We start from the raw sequence: 14,664 nt of genomic DNA, 5'->3' as shown, positions 1-14,664 counted from the left end.
GCATCAGCAGCTTCTGGGAAATAGATTAAATTTAGTTCCAAACTTCCTCTTGATATGGATAAAAAATGTCTAGGAGAACAGGCTTGACTAATCTCAGCAGGAATGAGACCTCCTGCTGCTGAGCTCCTGGTTCAGTGTTTTAACATCTGATCTTACTGTCTCTGGGTCAAAATGATGCCTGGTGCAATCCTGACAATGACATTCGGGTCAGCTTAAGAAAGGATTTCTCCCACTGCACGTGTGGTTTTTGTATCAAGCCAAGCCCAGCTCTCAGGAAAGAGGCAAAGCTCTGAAGGCAGCAGGTAGAGGAAAAAACCAAAGCTCAGAAATTAACTCATGAAAAAGAGAAAAGAGCACCTTTATGTGCTCATTCTTTTAAACATCTTCACTCTTGCATCTCTGCCAGCAGCAAAGATGTTTGGGTTTATAGAAAAAAAGCCATGGAGGCTCCAACAATGCTGAAGATTATAAGGATTAACTGATCCTGTTACCTTTGTCTTCTGTTTTAGCAGCAAGCAGGGACAGGCTGAAGTCCACATGAAGGGATATTCTGGCTCGTGAGATGTAAAAACAGGGGGTAGGCTGGTACAAAAATCAGAAAAGTTCCTTCATGGAACATCCCTCCTGATTAACCCCCAATTGCAGCTTCCAAGGCTCTCTGGGCTGGGCAATCCTGGAGCAGGAGGGAAGATTTAAATTAAGGTAACTCTGCCTCCCACAGCAACCCCCCCATGTTTTATTTCTCAGCTGCCACTCACCCAGGGTATCCCCTGGCACTGCATTACTTCTCCCAGATTAATCTTGTTGTTATATTTATCTAAAGAAAGGGCTGGCTGTCAGTCTACCCTGTGAGGCAGAATTTAATGACAGCAGAGAATATGTGCAGAGTCACTGAGGGGTTTATCCTGATCTATTTAAAAAATAAAAATAAAAAAAAATTAAAAAGCAGGGCTTTAAAAAAGCAGCTCTTTAGTCCTGAGGTCAAAACAAACTGAGCATCTCCAAGAAGTTAAAGCCTTGATTAAGCAAAGATTTGCCTGTGCAACTTTTCTGTGTGACTTTCCTCCTTGGGGCTGACGTGAATTAACACAGGAAAATCTTTTCAGGAGTAAAAGCTGCTCAAGCTGCCACGCTGAGCACACTCCAAACATCCCAAACTGCTTCATGGGGAGAGGTAATGCTGGGTGGGAGTCAACAAGTGCACTAAGAGCTGCTGAAGGCACAGCTTTATCCCCCCACTGCTGTATTCCCTACATTGGAGGTGTTTCCATAGGCACAGATGGAAAAGGGCCGTGGAGGAAACATTTCCAAAGGAAGGGTGCATTAGAGGAGTGATTGCAGCCCTGTGATTTATAGCTGCAGTAATGGACTGGAGTCTCAGAAAGCTGAAATCCAATTATCAGCCCTGCCATCTCGGGCAAAATGCCTGAGCCAAACTTTCTAATCAGTGCTTTTAGGCTGGGTTGGTTTTTCAGAGGTGCTGAGGCACCTCCCCACCCCACAAGAATAACACATCCCTGGCCTTCTGCTGAGCAAAGCCTCAGGATGGAAAGCCAGTCTCCCCTCCCCTGTCCCAGAGGAAAAAAATAAACTAATTAAAACCAAACAAAAAACCCCTTCCAAATCAGATTATATTTGATACCACTGTGCTCGATATATATTTTCAATAGCTGGGTTGAAAAGGAACAGTCTCACTCTGTGTTATCAGGAAAATCCAGGTGTGCAAAGGAGGACACAGAGGTTAAAAATCTTGAAAATGATGGTTCTCTGCCTGTGGTTTCCCCTCCTGTGAACAAGGACCAGGAATGTTTCCATACCCACCTCACCAAGGCACTTGTGGGAGTTAATTCAGGCCTCTGCAGAAAGTGCCTTGAGATCCACAGATGGAAGTTGCTGTAGAAGTGATGCATTACTAAATAATGAGGTACCATCATATGTGAACAAAACACACTCAGATATTGCTCCATATGTTTTATAACAGCGAGCCCTGTGTTGTTTTCCAACAGAGTCATACATTCCAACCTGGAAAGGAGCAAACACATCCCAGAATATTTTGTCTCTTTATTTAGGAGGTGAGGAGATGGTTCCAACAACACTGTTGTCTTTTTTTTTGGGGGGGGGGTATTGAAACCAAAAATAGGATATTTTTTAATTTTTTTTTTTTTTTGAAAGAGTGGGGGGGGAAAAAAAAAAGCAGGGAAGGTTTCACACAAGAGTATGCCAAAGGAACAAAACTTCTCCCTGGACATCTGTCCCTGAACACCAGAGGAGACCTTGGGTTTTCTATCTCAACTGAAAAGATAAATGTGGAAACACACCTCCCCCACTGTCCCACTGCAGCTTCATGTTTGGGCTTGGGAGAGATCCCTCAGGAGGAATAACTGCTGGAATAACAGCTTTGGGGCTGCCACTGGAGTCTCCTCTTCCCTGCCTCCAGCTCCCAGGGAATTCCCACCAACTCCCCATGTCCTCCGTGCAAGTACAACAGGCAGAGGTTGTGCTTGGGGGGGGCTGGAATTTGGGGAAAACTCTTCCTAAAATATTCCTAAAATAGACAGGGAGGAAAGAAAACTGCAGCAGTTTCATTTTCCTTCTTAATATCAGTTTTTATGCCACGACTGTAAGAAAAAAACAAAGCATTTGGCTGCCTGAGGAATCTGGGGACCTCAGTTCCTCATTGAATCTTTTTGGCAATTGAACCAAAATGTCGTGGTTTTGCTGGGTTTTGATCACTATTTTTAAATTTCCTATTCGTATATTCCAAAAGGAACTGAATGCTGACATAAAGACAGCAAGCAGAACACCACTAATTCAAACCCAGGGCTTCCCTCCTGCTCCAATTATGTTGCAGCATCTTTCAAAATCCACATTACACCCCAAAACTGCACGTGGGACGTTGGGTCACGTGAAAAAGAGCAAAGGGGGATGAAGAAGAGCAGGAATTAAAAAGCTGCACTGTTATTTCTGAATTATCTATGAAACATGGGAGAGAAAAATCCAGATTTCATGGGATTTTAGCCTATTTGGGCCACCAACAGTGAGAGGCAACACACCTTTAAAATCAGCTTTCCCTGGCAGGTATTAGTGGAGTGAAAACACAATTAAATTTGGAGGCAAATTTTGTGTGTGAGGTGCTCCGTGAGCCCACCAACCCTCTTCCCAAGCTGGCATTTTTTTCCCACTCCCTCCAAGCCCCAGGAAGAGCCCAGTCCCAACCACTCCATCCTCTCCTCCCAGGGAATGAGGAGCTCTAAAAGGCCTGGTGGAAAGGGGAGAGGGAGGTGAGCAAATGAGACAAACACACTGCAAGTAACTGATTGACAGAGTCACCATTTACTGGATTCCTTGGGAATAACCAAGGATACTCTTTGCAGGTTCAGACATGATACAAACACAGCAAAACCAAAGTCCTCTGATTAATTTTTGATCCTTTTCCCCCTTTTTTGTCCTTTCTGGAGGAGGTGGAATCCAGGTGAGTCTCGGACTTGATTCAGAAACGAGTTCATGCACTGGGAGGACTCTTCTCAATCCTCAGCATTTCTGATGCTTCACAGCATTTCTTGCATAATTCATCTTAAAAGTGAAGTTACCAGCAGGGCAGTCAAGTGAGAAGTGTATAATGGCCTGTGATCACCAGACACAGCTTCCAGGGAACAGAAGCCAGAGGTTCAGCTTCTTGGAGCAGCCAGAGGGAGCAGTTTGGAGACTTCTCTCAGGAGCTGACTGAGCTTATCCTCCTCTTTGGCACACAGGACACCAAAGGGCATCCCTTCTGTCCGTCTTCCAGAGGAACACAACAGCAAATAGCACCAGGTTGTGGTCAGTGGTGCTGGTTGAGGGTCAGCAGCAAGGAATAAACTGTGCCAGGGTTAATCTACTCCTTGTGTCTCAGAAGCCCAAGCCATCCTCCAACACTTGCTGCTGCAGTTACCCCTTATTTAAAGGATGGCACATATTGCACAGCAAAGCCCGTGTTCAGCCTTTTATCCCCCCCACCCCCTTAAAAACATACATTTATATCCAATATACCATCAGCCCACTGCTGAGACACTGCTGTGGGTGGAGCTCTGTGAGCACAACACAGACACAAGAGCCAGCAAAGAAATGATTCTGAAAGTGTCAGACATTTCAGTCCAGGAGATTAGAGATTCACTGACTGCAGTGTGGGAAGAGCTGTTAAATAAAAACAATTGCAGCAGTCCCAGCCTTCCACAGTCACCATGTAAATCAGAGGTTCATCTTTCATCTTTTAATTGGTTTTGATGCCCTCTCATATCAAATACAGTTGCCAGAGCATTGGGTGAATGACAGAAAAACAGAAGGGCAAAAAGGCATGACTTGCTCATAGAAATAACATATTCTCTCATGGTTCCATCTGGGGTACATGAGAGGGTCTCCTGAATATAGCAGGAGCCATATTCAGGTTATTAACCTTATTCCCAAGCAGAAAAATTCCACAGAGGAAGAATATATGCCATTAAGTAGAGCCCTGTAAACCAGGAGACATGAATTACTGCTTTGCTAATAATGTGCTTCCTTGGGCAAACCACTTTTAGGTGCCTTTTCCCCTCCTATTCCTTCCATCTCCCTCGAATAAACGAGTCTCCACCTCTTTCTGAGCAGGGAGAAGTCTCTCTCCACGTACTGGGACACTGCAGTTTCAGGGTGAGCCTGTAAGTTCTCCCTTCCATGTACAACAAAAAACAAAATCACAAACTGGAACATCTTACCCCACAGCTTTACTTGTCTGGGTAGTCCAGGGAGTCAAATGCACCATAACTGTAACACAGGAGCAAAGTTCAGTTTGGGGCCAGAGGAAAAGCAACAACTAGTGCTGAATCTAAGACTGATGCACATCCCCGTCCATTATTTAAAGGGTAAGGCAGCATGCTGGCATTTTGCTTAAAACAGGAGATTTTTAACTGACTGGCAAGGGTCAAATTTTCAGACAAATTCCTTTGTTTGGCAGGGGAAAAAAGTACCCCAAAATATATCCAATACAGAGGCAGTAAATTAGAGTTTGCAAATGCACCTCGTGAACTTGTGGATACATTTACATCAAAGGAGCATAATGAGATATTCTGAATAATACAAGGAGATACTCTGAGTAATATTTGATGCACCTCATTATTGGGAACATGCCTCACAGAGTTTTCCTGATGCAGTTTCAATGCCCTACAGGTATCCCTGTTCCCCTGTATGGGAGCTGTGGGTTGCCAACCTGGATTGAGCTCAGGAACATAATCAGTTACTCATTCCAGGTAAAAAACTCATGAACCCAGAAGAAAAAAGATGTGCATGGCACAAGAGTTGTAGCTGATCCACTGAAGACCTAAAACAACTCCACTGGTGGGAATGGAGCTCTTCCCAGTTTGATCCACCAACAAGTGGGACAAGGCTTTGGCCTTGAAATGAGAGCCCACATCAAACCAGAGGTCCCAAACCTCCCCTGGACTCTGCCACACATTTCTCACATGTGAAAACAGGCAATCCAGGTCCTCAATTAACTCCATAAAAAGATCTGGGACCCCAGCATTCATTCAGCAGCTCCAAATCCCAAGGATTCAGCCCCATCACAGTCATCCCAAGAAAGGCTCCTGGCTGATAATTCCATCTTTTAAATGGATCACTTCTAACAGATCTGCCTTTCCCCAAGCTCTGATCTTTTTCTCTGCTATCCACCAATACTGAAAATTCCAGCTCTGCATATTCATTTCCTCTAAATACCTGATCCCCTTCCATGGAAAATATTCTCTTGGGGAACAGCCCAATTAAATGTACAACTATCTGTAACCTTTGGTGTTGCTGTATCAGGTGGGGAAGCAGCAGCAACACTGGGAAATGCAGGATCTTCGGGAAACGTAGCATATTATTAGATTTGATGAGATCCATTTTCTTGATGGCTTCTGAAAGATCTTTGTGCTAATTAGCTAAGAATACCACTGAATTATTTAATTATCTCTACTTTTGTGCAATAAAATATGTTGTCATATCACACACTCTATCTTGCTGTTGCTCTTCATACTTAATGATGCCTTTATAGTTAGTGATTTCCTTTGTTCTCCCTCTGCAAGTGGTTTTTGGTGGTGCTGGGGAATGGAGGGGGGAGCAGAGAGGGGAGGAAAAGGCAAAAATATATCAGGTTTTAAATGGATTTTTATGTGTGGGAAAATCTTTAGCTCCAGTTCCCTATAAAATACACGAAGCGGGTTTCAAAGCTACAGCGGACCCATAGAGTTCTTGCTAATCCAACCAGGAATGCTTTCCAGAAGCAAAAAAAAAAGGGAGAAACCATCACTTTGGGGGGAAAAAAAAAATAAATAAAAATTTAAAATCAGCAAGGAATGTTTTTTAACAAGGAAGAGGTAAATTATGATAATTACTCTGACTGGTAGGGTCCTTAAGCATTACTAATTAGCATTTATTGCCTGGATTATTGGAACAATGTGTGTGTTCCCAAGAGTGAAGAAGAACTGGGATGCTCTTTCCTTCTGAGCCCTGGGAAAAAGGCAGGGCAGCAGGAATGCGGCACAGTTGGCAGAGAGAGGCTCCTCTTCCCAGCTCCAGCCTCGTGAGGAGCTGCGACTGCACCTTTGGGAAACCCACGTCCTGAACTCCTCAACTCTGCCTTCTCCTCCCACCTCCCTCCCGGAGAAGCGAAGGGGAAAAAAATCGGGGAGGGTGGCACGAAAAGGAAAAGTGGCCATTAAAAATCCTCAAAATCACTTGGCAGCGCTCGGAGGCGCAGATTAACACCGAGTTAATGCTCGGGGTATTACAGTGCCTTCTATTATTGCAGGGATTGTGCCCAAACGTGCTGGGAATAAGCATTTCACCGCTTTGAAGCAGCACGGCCAAATCCTTCCTCACGGAGAAATTCAAGGGTTAACAAATTCGATAAAAAAAATAGGTCTATTCTGGTATTTTCAGCTGGCATTTCGATCGAGTTTGATATGACTCTGTGAAGGGGCTGCAATCAGATTCCATCGTAAACTGCATTTTAATATCGAGCATTTACAATGGGAATCAAGTTTTGAATCAGAAATCGATTAGAAATTAATCAATCATCTAATCAGCACGAGCCACTACACAGCATCTCAACTGTAATTTGGTATCTGGCCCAATAAATCCTTAAGTACCTTGGAAATGATTCAGGGAAGAAAGGCAAGAAAAGTATTCTCCTTTTCTTATGTTTTTTTTTTTTTCCCTGCAACTTTAGGTCCTGTTAAAACCCTCGAAATAAAAGAGCAACAATGGAAAACTGCAGAATGCCTCGGACCTCTTTTACCTTTTACTGCCACCAAAGCCCGTGCCTTTCAACTTGGGAAGGCAAGTTCCAACTCAGCTACAACGAGGTCAAAGTCACCAAGCTACAGTTGCTGCTCAGACATAACTCCTGGATGCCAGAGTTTTGCAAAATTTAAGGGATTTTTTTTTAATATAAAAAAACCCCCCCATATTAAAAAATAAAAAAAAGTCTCATCTGTTTATCTTTCTCCTTCTTAATTATTTGCAGCACATAGTGCACAGAATACTTGGGAATACCTTATATTAAATATCATGGTAGCATATTAAATATACCTCTAACTGAAATTAGTCCCAGTCTGGTGGTTTTTATTTTAGTGCTGAATAAGATCTTCAATCTTTACTAAGCCTGACTTACTCATTCTATTTATTGATTAAATTAATGCCTAACATTTATTTGCTCTTCCATTTTCATTGTAAGATTAAAAAATCTCTTTTAGTCCACCGATTCCTTTTATTCCAGTTAAAAAGTACAATTACAGAGACCGATGAAATTATTATTGGAGGAACTATGTAACACTAAGAGAAAAGAAGCCTTAGAGCTATAGGTATAATACAAAAATAAATCCAAACTGCAACATCCCCCCTTTTGTCTGCAGGAGGTAAAAAAAAAAGAAAAAAAAGAACAAAAACGCTGCAGGAATCTTTCTGGATTGATTCCCGTTCGCTCAAAAAGAAATTATTCCAGCTGGATATTTATAATGAAATTGAGCTTTAATACCGCTGACATTTCTTCAGCTGAGAATCCCCCTGAACCTGCCTGCCCTGTGCACGGAATTATGGAGTTGGAAGGCTGGGAAAGGGAAGGGGGTGGGAGGGGGGGGGGGGCTGCATTCTATTCCAGCCGCTTTTCTTCCCGCAACAACCTCGCCTTTCCCACTGGAAAAGCAGAATTCAGAATCCGCTCTCCCTCCTTATTTTAATCCCCGCCAATTGCGGGTGTTCTTTATTTATTTTTTTTTTTTTTGGGGGGGGGGGGGGGGGCGTTTGGGGTGTCCCCCACTCCCCCTTCTCCCAGCGCCCCCGCTCCCTCCAAGCCTCCCCCTGTCCCTTTAAAGCTCCAGCCCCTCTAATTGCTGTGTCTGGGCCAGTCTAGACCGGGAGCGAGCGGAGCGGCTCCCAATTAACGCTGCGCGCAGGGGCGCGGAGCTGCGCGGGCTCCCTCCTTCCCCGCCGCCCCCCGCCCATTGTTTTGGCCGCAAAACCCCCGCCCCGCACCGCGCACACAAAGCCACCCTCGCCCAGGGGAGAAAGGGGGGCGCCCCCAAAAATAACACCCCCCAAAAAAACCCCCCACCCCCCCCAAAAATAAAAAACCCAAAGAAGCGCCCGCGGGATGCGGGAGGACACGCGGGGCGACCCGTCCCCATCGCCCCCCCCGGCAGACAAAGCGCTCGCCCCCCTTCCCTCCTCGGGCGATTAAAAACCTTCAGAAGGAAAGAAAGAAAAAAAAAAAAAAAAAACAAAACCAAACCCCAAAAACCCACTTTTTTTTTTTTTTTGCGGGCGGTAAAAGGCTGGACAAAGGTGCGGGGCTCTGGCGCACCGTGATCCGATTTATAACGCCAAGCAGGTAACAGAAAATAAAGGCAGCTCGGAATGTCTCTTTTAAATTCAAGAACCTTTGGGAATAATATATAAATTCAAACCCACAATGCTTTCTTGGCGCTTTTTTTTTTTTTTTTTTTCTCGTGGAGGTAAAACAGTGAAATTACAGCAGCTAAAATTTGAAAAGAAGTCAAAAATCGAACAGGCAACCTTTTCTAGTTCAATAACTATTAAACAACGGGAAGAACCAGCAAACGTATCCTAAAGCTCTTAAATACCCAAATGTTACACCGTCAATTAATTTTTGGTGCATCGTGTTTTAAGTTAAAGCATTTGCATTCAAATATCAAACAGTAATTCGGTGCCATAACAAGGTACAGTAACTTCATTATAAATTGCCTTGCAGAACAGAGATAAGAAATACAGTTCCAACCATAATTAATTTTACAGCAACATAAAAAAAAAATCTAATAAAGGAAAAACAGCAGCAGGAAACATTTTGAACATTTCTGATTCGTCATTTACACATCATTTTGCCTGGAAAAGGAGGAGAGCTCGAAGTTCTAGAAAAGGACTCAAACAAAACTTCAGCGTTTCTTTTCAGCAGTAACCAACCATTAGGACATGCAACCATTTTATTCTTGTAGTTTATTCTTCACCTCTTAAGATCCACCCCGCCTCCTGGCTTTATTATTATTATTATTATTATTATTACTATTATTATTATTTTTCGCTTTTTATGTTTTTTACTCCTGTAATTTCCCCCCCCCCCGTGTGTCCATAGAGCACATTTCCAAGATTAATCGTTCAGTTTTAAACTTGGAAGCACGAGGCATGCTGGGATTTCAGCTGAGGTCAAGCACCAATGTACCGAGCTGTTACTGTTACGCTCTCAGGGTACTCTGTGTTGCTCTCAAGAAGGGGGGGAAGTCAAAAAAAAAATGAGATGCTCTATGCAGTGGCCTGCAGTTCTCCCTCCACATGAAAAGACAGTATTAATATACCTACATATGTAAATATATATATATAGAGGGGTTTATTTGCCTACATACATATTCATACACATGTAGCATCCATGTGTGTATCTCTCCCCACACCTCAATAGCTGTATTTACATGATCCATATCATGTCTATCTTATCTACACAGGCATATATAATAATCACTATATGTGTACACACACACACATCCCCATATCTGTATCAGCTGGAAAATTATCTAGTGAATACACACACACACACACACACACATAAAAAAAATCGCTGTCACACAAACGCTGGTTTTAATTTGATTTTTTTTTTACAGTAAATGGCCATAACCACTGCCCTGCTATCAGCAGATCGAGGCTAAGGAGGAGAGATACACTTATTTTTCCCTTAAAAGGTCTATAAACACTATTGTATGTGTGTGTATACGACTCTATATATACACACGCGCGCACGCACATATACACGGAGAGAGAGGATATATTTATAAAATAAAATAAAGATGTCAAAGCACAACTCACAGCTCCCAAGAGCCTAACCCGTGGATTTAAAAGCTAAACATCACAAGTTAGGGTCTCAGGGATTGAGAGGGGCGCCACAAACTACTCCTTGCAAAAATAAAATTTGAAAGGTAATAAAAAAGAAAAGCGGGGGTCAAAAAAAAATAACAGTAATTTTTAAAAATAAAGGATAAAAAGGAGAAAGAGGAAAAGAATAGCAGGCAAGTTCAATTCATGGCTCAAGATTACAAAACAGGACACACAGGTGGAAGGAAAGAGCTTCTCTAAGGACCCTCTGTTGAGAGAATACATTCCGTTTTTAATCGTTTATACGAAAAAAACCAAAACATGACATGGCGCGGCAGGTTCCTTACAGCTCCCAACAAGGTCGCTTGCGACAAATACACGAAAAAGCCTCCGCATTTAAATAACGAAGAGGAAGTTTGGGGCAGTGACGGAATTATTTTCATTGTTTCAACGAGAAGGAATGCAGAAATAAGAGCAGGAATCTGCAGGCTCGCTCCCGGCCCCTGGCACAAAGCGTGCAAAGCAGCAGCAAAGGCGCTGCCTCCCCGCCCCCTCCGCCAGCCCCGAGGATGGAGAGGAGGAAAAAAAAAAAAAAAAAAAAAAACAAAAAGGAACCCGAGTCGCCACACAAAAAAAAAAAATCAGGTAGAAAAACTCACCATTTGGAAGCTGGGGGAGAGGCTCCGATCTCCAGCGCCGAAGAGCAAAAGGGGGGACCCGGCCCGGCGGTGCGGGGCGGTGCGGGGGGGGGGGGAATGGGGCAGTGCCCGCACCGGGGTCGGTGCCCGGCGGGGTTTGACACCCGAGCGGGTGCGGAGCGTGCGGTGTGTGCGCGGCCGGGGGAGGGAGCGAGGGAGGGCGGCTGTGCGCAGCTGGGCGAGCCGCTGGCAGTTTTAAAACATCTCTCTCTCTCTCTTTCTTTTTTTTTTTTTTTTTTTTTTTTTTTTATTGGGGAAAAAAAAAATATAGGGGGGATCAGAATCAAATAGGGGGCACTCATAAAAAAAAAAAAAGCGGGTGGCGGGGTGGGAGGTTGGGGGGGGGGGAAGGAAAAGGAACCAAATTCCTCCGCAGCTCTCTCCTCTCTCTCGCCTGCCGCCCTCCGCGCTCCCACCAACGCTGCTGCTGCCGCCGCTGCTGTTGTTATTATTATTATGATGAAGAGACGGGGGCTGGGGGGCTGCGGGAGCCGGGGCCAGCCCGGTGCCGGAGCGAGCCCCAGACTGTCAGCGGGGAGGAGGAGGAGGAGGAGGGAGGGAGGGAGGGAGGAAGGGCGCGGGCAGCAGCGCCGCAGCCCCGGCCGCCCTCCCCTGCCAGCCGCCGGCCGGGGCTTCAAAGGAAAACCTGGAGAAAAACCCGCTTCGCCGGGAGAGGAGGGTCCGCAGCCCCGCGCACACACACACACACACACACACACCACACACACACAAAGGGACTCCATCCTGCACCGACTCCTCTCTCCGAGCACCTTGTGCACCCCCAGCCAATGGAAATTTACGCCGGCCATAACCCAGAGCAGGATTTCGTCCCCAGCTTGCCACCTCCTTCCCTCCGCTCTTCTCTCCCCTTCCCTCCCTCCCATTCCTCCCTCTCTTCCCCCCCCCCCTCCACCCCCACCCCCCCGCCCAAATAAATAATACGGATCCGCACCCTCCACCCAGCTCTGGAACCGCTTTAGGCCCAGCGGCATAAGCGGGGAGAAGAAGCCGAAACGTACCGGAGGGCCCGAGGTTAAAAATGCAAAATATCCGGCGCTGCCGAAGGCAGGTCCCCCCCGGCCCCGGCCCCGCCGCCGCCCGGCCGGGGGCAGCGGTAACAGGCACCATTACGGAACCATCATCATCATCATCATCATCATTCACTCCGTCCTTTTCTCACCTCAGGAGTCTGAGCCCATTCACCAAAGTCCTTCCTCGTCCAGGAGCTCAAATATTTTCTTTTTTTTTTTTTTTTTTTTTTTTTTTTTTTTTAGTTTTTTGTTTTTTTTTTTTTTTTTCTCCTTCTGCATCAGCCAGTCCCGACATCATTAAACTATAGTCCTCCTCTTCCCTCTCCGTCCTTTTTCCCCTTCTGTCTCCCCCTCTCGTTTTTTTTTTTTATTTCAAAAAGGGGGAGTAGGGGGGGGCTGGCTGGGAGTGGGGGGGGGAGCAGACATAGCTGCATGAAGTGGCTGCCTTTTCGAAAGCACATTTAATCTTTCCTGGCTCCCCTAGGCTTCGATGAAGTAGAAGGGAAAGGAGAGGAGAGGGGGAAAGAAAAAATCCAGGCAAGGGAGGCTGTTGAGGGACAGCAAGCATCAGGCTCAAATCAACGACCAGATGAAAATGTACTAGACCACACTGCCCCCTCTCTTCCTCTCGCTCTGTCTCCGTCTCTCTCACACACTCTCACTCCTGGAAAGCTTCAGTGTCTGGTTACAGACTCTTTTGGATCCTTCCCCCCCCTCCCCACCCTCGCCCTTTGCCAACTATCCTAGAGATTCCTTGCATGCCTACTTAAATCTTTAACAGAATAAGGACTCGGCTCCCCCCGCCGCCAGCCCCGCACACACACACTCACACGCTCACACACACACCATTCCCGGTCACCCCTCCCCAATAATCTCTTAAGCTCCCGGGAGAAACCCGCCGGCGCATCCCCGTCCCCGCCGCATCCCCGCCGGGTACCAGCCCCGGGACCCTCCGGGCAGCCGCTCCCGCCCCACGCCGCCTTCCTAAGGGGGTGCCGGGGGGCCGGAGGGGGGAAGCAGAGGGGGAAGCGGAGGGGCTGCAGCCCTTCGCCTTGCGTCCCTCCGGCTGGCTCTGGATTTTAAAACAATAAAATCCAGCGCTGCTGCTCTCCCGGGTGCCCCCCGCTCCCCCCCTCCGCCGCGCCGCAGCCGCCCGTGGAAATCGCACGCCCCACGTCTGCAGTGAGGCAGGGCAGACTGCCTGGCTCATGCCCGTGATGACTTTAGAGCTGACAACCTCCTCTCCTCGACCCCCCCCCCCTTCCCCTCCACACCCACCCCTCCGCTCAATGGCAGCACTGCTGCCTCTCGCACCAGACTATATTTGCAATATGTGCTAATTTACCAGCTATATGCCCTTGGATTTTAAAATGAACTCATCAGTCAATGTTTCTAGTAGCGATGCTCGCTCTCCCTCTCCCTCACACACACCCTCCACTGCAGACATGTTACTCATTCTCCAAGCATTTCCTCTCCCAATGTCCGTCAGACGCATATACACTTCATTGATCAAACCAAATCCCCTGATAACAATAAATAATAATACAGACAGTTAACATCAGCGGGGAGCAGAGCGGGGAGGCGGGGGGGGGGGGAGAGACAAAGATGACGACTAAATCTGCATTGTGCCTTAGGAGGCTGATCCCTGCGTTTTCCAGGGATGCTCCACACAATGCGGGGCGCAGGTACCCCCGAGGGCGAGCACACACCTCGTCCTGGGGGCCTTCCTAAGACCCCCCCCTGTTTGCCCAAGCGTTCAGGCTGGTGATTTCTAATCCCTGAATCCACACAGGCTCCAAAAGGTGCTTGTGTAGGAACAGAAGGTGCTTCTGGCTACGAAGCACCTACCACAAAATACAGCAATAAATAAAGGCAGTTTCTTTGTTGCGCTGTGCACTGCAGAGACGCCGAGGAATTAAAGGTATCCGGGCATGCAAAGACCCTGGGATGGGTCCAAAGGATTTTTAGGAACACCTTCTCAGCTCCCACTGGAATCTGTTTCCTTTGTACCGAAGACAGAGAGCACCTATGCAAGAAACCAGGTTAGGAAGACGGGCTATTAAACATCCCTCTGCTACACGTGCCGGGTGTTTCAAGGGCTTTAGGGTTTCTGTGGCTTTATTTCCTAGTTTGCTGGGGCTGAAACAGGGGAGGCAGGAGACTGGGATTGCCCCTTGGGATTTTGGCTAGTTAGACACCTTGTGTGGGTCTGGCAAAGGGAAAGTGGCTGCAGTGTAAGCGTTCGGGAAGTTGGGGAGGGTGGGGCTATCTAGAAATCTTTGACTCACTGGGGTAACTCCCTGAGCACAGGAATCAAATTATTGCTCAAAGCAAACTGCATTTTATGAGCAGCAGCCTCAGAGTGAAATTCTGCATGCACACAGCTAAAATAAACACATGGAAATAAATATACAGTACATAATTAAATTACTGGGTGCAATGCAGAAGTCCCTGGGTGATGGAAGAGGTGGGATTATGCAGCAAAGTCAGTCTGGGAATCCACAGATACAAATTTTCTTATTTATACCAGCATAATCCTGATTGGCATCAGCCTAGATAGGGGAAGAATC

Source organism: Pipra filicauda, unplaced genomic scaffold, assembly GCF_003945595.2.
Source record: "Pipra filicauda isolate LSUMZ 115617 unplaced genomic scaffold, ASM394559v2 scaffold182_size1470994_pilon, whole genome shotgun sequence".
NCBI lineage: Eukaryota > Metazoa > Chordata > Aves > Passeriformes > Pipridae > Pipra > Pipra filicauda.
This window is presented reverse-complemented; position numbering follows the sequence as displayed.